The 8826-nt window shown below is 61.1% G+C and overlaps 1 protein-coding gene across 1 annotated transcript in view; it reads right to left on the bottom strand.

Moving 5' to 3' along the window:
• Positions 1-8565, bottom strand: part of ZNF423 (zinc finger protein 423) — a 15101-nt gene extending 6536 nt beyond the window's left edge. Inside the window, exon 1 of the mRNA XM_014448938.2 lies at positions 8557-8565. The gene's annotated coding sequence lies outside the window, so the exon portion shown is untranslated. The remainder of the gene's footprint in view (positions 1-8556) is intronic.
• Between the last annotated feature and the right edge of the window lie 261 nt (positions 8566-8826).

Here is an 8826-nt window from a genome sequence, read left to right as displayed (position 1 = left end):
CCCGGGCACACCCCTCCGACCCCGGAGACGCCGTGTCCACCGTCTGAGGAAGGAGCGGATGGGGACATCACTGTGGAAAGGCACTGTGCTCCGTTAACGGGAACCGTGAACCATCCCGAGAAGGCACGGGGCTCGAGAACGCGGATGAGCACTGGGCCGAGGCGGGCGGGGCGGGAGAGGAGCGCTCCGGGCGCCAGGCAACCTTCGGCGATCGGGGATCAATCCGACCCTGGACTGGCGGGGGCACACGGCTCTGTAAATGCACCGAGGCCTGGAGCTGCTCGCTTGGAACAAGTGAACTTGAGGGTTTGCCAAGGACATGTCACTAAAGCTGTGGAAGAAAAAGCCCCGCTTGCCAATCAGAAGGATGAGCACTAGCCCTGGCCGGGGCGGCTCAGTGGTCGGTGTGTCCCCTGCGCCAAAAGGTCGCTGGTTTGATTCCAGGTCAGGGCACATGCCCGGGTTGTGTGCTCGATGCCCAGTAGGGGGCGAGCAAGAGGCCGCTGATGGATGATGTTTCTCTCTCTCTCCCTCTCCCTTCCTCTCTCTAAAAATCAGTAAAAATATTATTAAAAAGAAGAAGGAGGAGGAGGAGGAGGAGGAGGAGAAGGAGGAGGAGGAGGAGGAGGAGGAGGAGGAGGGCTAATTAGTGCCACTAGTGGTAACATCAGCCGCCACATTTATTGGGCTCGTTTCAAGGGCCGTCCAGCTCAGCCAGCTCCCTGCTTCTTCCCCTCGAGGTGGTGTCCGTCCCCTGGGGACATGGACGTTCGCTTGGTGGCTTAGAGGACACGCTGGACTTAGACTCCCAGATCCACCAAGTTAATTAACCTCCGTTGGGTTTTTTTTTTAATATATATTTTTATGGTTGATAGTATTACAGATGTCTCTTATCTCTCCCCCCTCCCCCCTCTCCCCTCCCTCCAGGTCTTCACCACCCTGCTGCCCGTGTCTGTGGGCTGTGCATGTAAGTATAGAAGTTCTCTGGTTGATCTCTTCTCGTCCCCCCCCGACCCCACACCGAGGTATGTCCATCTGTGCCATGCCTCCCTGCTTCGGGTCTTATTTTGTGGGTCAATTCATTTTGGTCATTAGATTCCACAAATAAGTGAGGTCATGGGATATCTGTCTTTCTCAGATTGGCTTATTCCACTGAGCACAGTATTTCCCAGGTCCCTCCATGCTGTCCCAAAGGGTAAGAGATCCCTCTTTTTCACAGCTGCATAGTATTCCACAGTGTAAGTGCTCACAGCTTTTTATCCATCATCTACTGATGGGCACTCGGGCTGCTTCCAAACCTTCGCTATTGTAAATAACGCTGCTATGGACATAGGGGTGCATATATTCTTTCTGGTTGGTGTTTTGAGGTGTTTTTGTTTGTTTGTGTGTGTTTTTTTGGTTAATCCTCGCCCGAGGATATTTTTCCATTGGTTTTTAGGGAGAGTGGAAGAGAGAGGGAGAGACGGGGAGAAACATGGATGTGAGAGAAACACACCGATTGGTTGCCTCCCACACGAGCCCTGACCAGGTCCCGGGCCGGGAAGGAGCCTCAACCAAGGTACGTGCCCTTAACCGGAATCGAACCCGGGACCCTTTGGTCCACAGGCCAAAGCTCTATCCACTGAGCCAAACCGGCTAGGGCAGTGCTTTGAGGGTTTTAGGATGCATTCCCAGAAGTGGGATCGCTGGGTCAAACGGAAGTTCCTTTTTTAATGTTTTGAGGAAACTCCATGGCGTTTTCCACAGTGGCCGCACCAGTCTGCATTCCCACCAGCCATGAACTAGTGTTCCCTTTTCTCCACATCCTCGCCAGCTCTTGTTGTTGGTTAGACGAAGAAACCTGCCTCGGTTTCCTCATCTGTAAAATGGGTAGAAGAACAGTCCCACCTATACCGTTGCCTAGCAGATGGAATAAGTGAATATTTATAAAGAGTTCTATTCGAGGAATGCTCTCTAATGTATAAAAATAGTCGCTGGCTCCTGGCTCCTGGCTCAACCTGAGGCCGCAGGGCAGACATCAACAATGAGAGAGAATCATGGATCGGCTGCCTCCTGCACGCCCCCGACCGGGGATCGAGCCTGCAACCCAGGTGTGTGCCCTGATGGGGAATGGAACCGTGACCTCCTGGTTCAAGGTTGACGCTCAACCACTGAGCCACACGGGCTGGGCCAGAAGATGGTTTTCAAAGCACAGGCTGCTGGCCCTGCACCACGGCCCCCAGGGCCCCTGCACTGACCACCCCAGGGTGTCAGAGAGGAAAGGAACTGTCCAGGGCACCCAGCCCACCCCTCTCACTGTACAGATGGAGAAACTGAGGCACCGGCGCTTTGCAAGGGCTTGGGCTTGGACTTGGGTCTCCAGGCTCCTGGTGGAGTGGGTGGGAGACCTCAGACTCCCCTGACCCCTCCCCCAGGGGGGCGCTGCCATCCCAGAGGGCCGCTGGGTCGGCAGGACAAGGAGGAGGTGCCCACCGTTCCCCTGGCAGCCTCTGGCCTCCGAGAGCTCACAGCCCCCCCCCCTCATCTGCCCCGCTGACAGACTCCCCAAAGATGGGGCGCTTGTAGCTAGTGGAGGGGCTCCAAGGGCCCCCCATCGGCGCCTGGACCTGGCCTGGCCTCCTCGCACCCCAACATCGCCCTGCCCGCCTCCCACCTCCTCAAGGGAGGAGGGAGCTGCCCCTGAAGTCATCTCAGAGCTTTCTGGAAACAGCCCCGCCAAGGCCCGGAGCGAAGGGCTCGGCGCCTGGAGGGAGAGCCACATGCTTTCGGGGTTGAGTCACTGTTTTTCTGGACTCCCTTCGGGGACCGGCAGAGCCCACACTCGGCCGCGTGCGTGGACCCGGGACCAGCCACAGCTGCGCTCTAATTGCATGTACAGTGCAGCAAACCTCCCTTTCATCGCAGGCTGCAAATCTGTTACATCTGTCTCTCCTTTGTTTCTTCCACAAGATACAAGCTTGTTCCTACATTTTTCTCACCTGTAGCGGTGATTAAAATTCATTATAAATGAAAGGAGCGAACAGACAAACAAGTTCCTCTGTGTACCGTTCTACACTCAAATTAGAAACAGCTGTTTGCTAATTCATGCAGCGCTGCTTGGTCGTGCTCTGTGAGTCAATAAAAACTCACCCTATTGCTGCGGGAATCGGGGGAGCGTCCACGGAGTTAACTCGGCGTGGGCGTCTCCAGGTGGGACCGCGCTGGCCACCCCTCCGACCGCCGCTGGGGGCCTTGGGTGGCACTCCCGAGACATCCACCATGGCCCTAGGGGGAACCCCAAATTCGGAGCGCCCGGCGCCTGCCTTCCAGACACAGGCTGAGAAGGAACCCCGAAATAGTCTCCTCGTCTCCTCCCCTGTCCCGGAACCACCATCACCACCACCAAAAAGAAGAAAAAAAAATCAACTCTGATTAAACGCAAACCACACACATCCTCCCGCCGCCGGAGGGAACAGCAAAATTAAAAGTCTAATTGGCACCCGGAACAACTTAAAACTATTAAGTATAGGTGAGGCTTTCTGTAAGGAAACAATCCTGTGACCGGGATTAAGTCTGTCTGGGCGGCATTCTTCCACTCCCCGCGTTTCGGCCGCAAGTCTTCGCAAAGCTTCTAAGAAGTGTCAGGCGTCTCCTCGGCCCATGTGAGGGAACAGGCGCGCGGCGTCCAGAGCGCACCCCATGCGAGGCTTGATGGGGAGTGGATGTGCCTGCTCCTTTATGGGGAGGGAGGCGAGCAACACTCCTGGGAGCCTCTCCTGCCGTTTCGGCATCATCATACCAAACCCGCTCTGTCCTGGCTGACAGGCCTCCGAGACACCGCCTCCAGGAAGCCTTCTTTGATTGCCCCGGCCATTCCTTCTCGACCTCTAGGCCCCACCTTTGGGCCATGCCTCGCCCTGAACCGTGGATCTCGGTACCGCTGTTTATTTTTGAGTCCGTGGGGGAAGCGCTGAGTCCGTGCATCTTTCCGGGCCGGGACACAATGGCACTGAGCCCCATTTCAACTTCAGGCGGGCAGCCCCTCCCTGCAGCCGCCAGCTGCAGCGCCCTCAGTGTGCGCGGGCACAGTGCCAAGTTTGTCACAGACTCAGCCTCGTTCAGGCCTCACCTCCACCCTACCCGGGGCACCATCCTGTCCCCCATGTACAGACTCCGAGAGGGCACGGGCCCGAGTCCCACAGCAGTTTGTGGAGCGAGTCCAGAATGATCCCATATTTCTCCAAAAAAGCCACCAAAGCCGCCCACTGTTATTAGGGAGCCTGCCTCACCCAGCCCAGCCTCTGAGCCCTTGTTCCAGCCACAGTGACCCCCAACGATGCCCCTTCACGGCCATTGCCCACCCAAACCCAGCCTGGTCCTCGGGCCCAGCTAACCACCCACGGTGCAGATGGGGATACTGAGGCTCTTTAGGCTCAAGGGAGGGACCGGCCCCAAGGCAGAGCCAAGAGGATCTGGCTGCCTGGCTCAGGGAAAATGTCAGTAGGGTTGGGTTTTGGGGGGACCGCCCCCCACACTCTCCCCCCACACACACCCAGGAGGATGAGAAGACGGGCAGGACACAGACGTGAAAACTGAGAGAGACGACCGAGGGAGAATCATCGGTCACCCAGGCCTCTGCACACGCGGGTGACCCTTCAGGTATGAGGACTTCCTCCTCCCCGGGCACCTGGGAAGGGGGGGCGCTGCCCCCACCCCAGCCCGGGCGAGCGGAGTCCCTGAGCGGGAGCCAGGTCCGCAGCTGCCCGTCCTTGATAGGGCCGGTCACCAGCTCCTCTGGCGCCTGCACACAGTAGGTCCTCAGCATTTGCCATGAATGAATGAATGAACAAGTGTTTCAGCCAGGCCTCCAGCCAGAGCCACGCAGGGCGAGGACCCCGCTGCCCGCTGCTCGCCTCCTTGGCCAGCCCACGTCTGAGCAGCTCTGCACCTGTCCCTGCGCGTGGCCTTCCAAGGATGGTGAGAGGGTTTCCCCACAGGGACTCGGGGCTGAGACTCGCCCGGAGACCATGCCGAGTGGCCCCTCGTTTCAGGATCCCTGGGAGCCCCCACCAGGTGCCTGGAAGGAACTCTCTGCTTGACGAGTCGATAAACGAATGGATGAGTGAACAGGTGCATGTCGGGTCCTGGCCCAGAGGAAACACCTGGCAACTAGGGCATGAATGCGTGAAGGATGGGATGGCTGGACGGATGGATGGCTGGATGGCTGGATGGCTGGATGGATGGATGGAAGGACGGACGGGTGGACGGATGGACGGGTGGATGGACGGATGGATGGACGGACGGACGGACAGATGGATGGATGGAATATTAAAGCCTCGGGGCTTGGTCTAAAGGAGGCGCTTTCTAACTATGGTTTGAATGAATAACTGGATGGATGGACGGATGGATGGTGGGCGGACGGATGGATGGAATGAAAAGCTAGTCCGAAAGAGGTGCTAGGGCCCCCTCCGGCAGGTGGGTCTCCAGCTGGAATCGAGGAGTTCATGAGCTTGACCACTGGCCTGACCGCCTGGGCCCAGAGCGGCCGCCTCCTGCAGAGCCCGTCCAGTGTCTCCGAGGCCCCTGGGGGCCGCACATTGAGGCTCCAGTGTGACCGCATTTGTCAATCTTCTTTTTGAAAGAACATCTTGGGCCAAGGAGACAGCAAGGGCGTGTGGGGGCAGAGGGGCAGGGATGGAGGCCTGAGTCCCCGGAGGAATGCATTAGAACGAGAGACACTGGGGGTGGGGGCAGAGGGGCAGGATGGAGACCTGAGTCCCCGGAGGAATGCATTAGAACGAGGAGACCCTGGGGGGTGCGGGGGGCTTTTATTTATTCAGACCAGCGCTCAACAAATACAGAGATGTAATAAGATAATAAACTGAGACTCCACACCCTGAAAGGGACAGACTCAGCACTGTGATTTGGGGTGGGGGGTACATCTGTCTGTGGAAGGAGGCATCCCTCACGTGGCTGGGTGAGGGTGTGTGTGTGCGTGTGCATGTGTGTGTGTGTAAGCGTGCCCACATCCATGCATGAGCATGTGTGTCTTCCCCACCAGGCATCTCCAAAACTCACCTCCCACCTCTACCCAGCGACCAAGTGCGCGCTCCACAAGAAACGCAGCCCAGGGGCCCCTGCGAGTGTTTCTAGGAGGGAGTGGGGCCGGCCAAGCACACGTGTGTCACCCCTTCCCTCGCCCTCTGCCCTGGGGTTCCCCTTCCCTCCCCGGAGGAGAATGGGCACTCCCTGCTCACCCTGGGAAACCCCTTTCATTCATTCCTTCGTTCCTTCCTTCTCTGAGCTCCAGTCCAGGCCAGCTCTCCGGGTGCTGTCCCGCCCGCGGAGCCTGCGTCCCAGGGGGTCAGGATTGCATCTGGGAAGCCCGGAGCCAGAGGAGGCTGGGTGCACGTCCCGCACCCCCCGCCCCGGGCCAGCTGGGTGACGGGTCCGTTACTGGGCCTCGCTAAGCCTCACGCAGGGGTCGCCCGGGCAGAGGATGCTGCCGCCGCCGCCGCCACTGGCGGTGGAGGATTAAACCGGATAATCCAGGTTAAGCACTTGGCCGAGCGCCGGGCACGCGGGAGACGCTCCGTGAACGTATTACCGCGTGTCGCTTCCCGATCAGTGGCAGCAAGAGAGGAGGCGCTGGGAACCCCCGGGTCACCGCAGGGCTCCCTGCTCTTGCCGAGCCGCACTCCCCCCCTTGCCATGTCCTCACACCACATCCCGGGTGGAGCAGGAGGTGGTGCTGTCACATGATATTGGAAGCCGAGCCTGCTGTCTTCCCACGGAGCCACCACGGAGCCCAAACACAGAAGGCCGGCGAGGGCCCCCCCCCCCTCGGTCCTCACATCCCCTCTGTCACCAGGTTTGGTCCCTCCCGGTGATGGGGAGCTCATTCCCTACGAGCTTCCTCAGCGAGAAGAAATGACGTCACGTGAGCCCTCAGGGGCACCTGTGGGCCGCCCCGCGGGACAGGAGTACGAGAGCCCCCCACGCGCCCCCACGCGCCCCGTCTCCTGAGGAGAGAGGAGCCGTCCCAGGGGGCGTGGCAGCCGCTTGTTTCAGTGACACTGCAGTTTATGCTCTTATTCCTTCAGCAAACACCACCGGGGCCTCCTCGGCCCGCCCTGCACCGGCTCCGGGACCGGCCGTGAGCAGCACAGTCCTCACCCTCGCGAGCCTCGCGGCAAAGCGGGGAGACGGAGAACGCAGCGCTCACTCCATCTGCCAGCCAGGCGGCCCCGGGAAGCTACAGGAGAAGGGGGGATGGGGGAGGACGGGGGTGCTGCTCTCCACAGTGACAGGTGACGCCTAGCAGACCTGCAGCCAGCAAGCCAGGAGCCGGGGGAACCTGGAGTTAGGCAGGGGGCCCAGCGGGGACCCCGAGTCCGAGCGGGCTCCCCTGGGTCCCTTCCAAACCCCGATTCCTGCGATGCCCGCGGGATGCGCAGAGCGGAGGCTCTGGCCCTGCCTTCAGAGGTCACAGGTCAAGCTATCCGTTCCCCCAGGGACCTCAGAGCCAACCCCTGCCTGGACTCACTGTGTGACTGGAGGCTGGTGTCCCAACCTCTCTGGTCCTGGTTTCAGCAAGGGCCAACCGGGCTGAGCATCCTCCACGAAGGCGCCGCCTGGCAGGGGAGGGAGGGTCCCCGGGCCCCCACGCTGTGCAGGACGCACCCCCCCTCCCCGCCTCTCTACCCCGTCGCGCCATTCTCACGCCCGCGGCAGCAACGCCACGCGGGATTGGTACTCCTGCCAACGGAGCCCTTAACCCGGTAGCCAATAATAACACGTTACCCTATCAATTCGCCTCTGAAACGCTGTGCAGTCGCGGAATCCAAGTTTGCCATCTCGGTAGCTTGGTGACGACGTAAACAGAGAGGAGCCCGCCAGCTCCCTCCCGAGGCGAAGGCTGGCCACGAGAACACCAAGCTGGCCACGGAAGGCCCCCCGCCCGCGAGCGAGGCCCACGGGAATCAGGAGCCGGTGATGGGCAGTCCAGAGGCCTGTCTCCATGCCTCTCGGCCCATCACCTCTGTGACTGGGGAGGAGCCGATGGCTCGGGCCACGCTGGCTGTGTGGGTGGCAAGTTTGGGCCCAGAAACCGGCAGTCTGGGCCCAGGCCAGGGACCGTGGTCGGGAAGCGGGGCCGACACGAGGGCGTGGGAGGGGGCGCGCTGAGGGTCACACCAGCCCCGAGGGCACCTGGGCATCCTCAGGGACACAGCCAGGCCTCCTCGAGGAGCCAGAGGGGCCAGGAGGCCGCACGCGGAGCACACAGAGCAGGACAGGGAGAAGCAAATGCAGCGCCAGACCCAGAAGTCGGGGTGCTCGCCGGGGGCCCTGCGCCACCCCCACACGGGAGGGCCGGACACAGACCTAACACCTGGCGGCCGGCGCCTCTGGGCCCTGCCTTTCCCTCCGCCGCTGGATCCAGGAAGAGCCTCTTCCTTCTGGGCCGGGTTCCCCTCCTCCCTCCCGACGAGTGGGGAGCCGCTAAAGGGACTCCTGGCGTCCGGTGCAGACACCGGCCTGTTTTGCTCATTCTCCCCCCAGCCCGGCCCCCCTTACCTCGTCCCCTGCTCCCCGGGGCGCCCCAGGACAAGCCGGTCGCTGCTCTTGTCCCCGACACCCAGCAGCGGGCAGGCGAGGGCCGGAGAGGCGCTTCCCACTGCCCCACCGGTGACCTCAGCCCCGGGACGCATCCCCACCCTCGGCCTCAGCTGGGAAGGATGGGCTGAGCGAGCGTGTGCTCCCGCCGCGGCGCTTGGCGCAGCAGCCAGCGAGTGGGGAGAGAGAGCGCCTCGGGGAGGGGGCGGGGGAGGAGGCAGGAGGCCAGAG

Source organism: Myotis lucifugus, unplaced genomic scaffold, assembly GCF_000147115.1.
Source record: "Myotis lucifugus unplaced genomic scaffold, Myoluc2.0 scaffold_962, whole genome shotgun sequence".
Taxonomy (NCBI): domain Eukaryota; kingdom Metazoa; phylum Chordata; class Mammalia; order Chiroptera; family Vespertilionidae; genus Myotis; species Myotis lucifugus.
The sequence above is the reverse complement of the archived record's forward strand: the minus strand, read 5'-3'. Positions and strand labels throughout refer to the sequence as shown.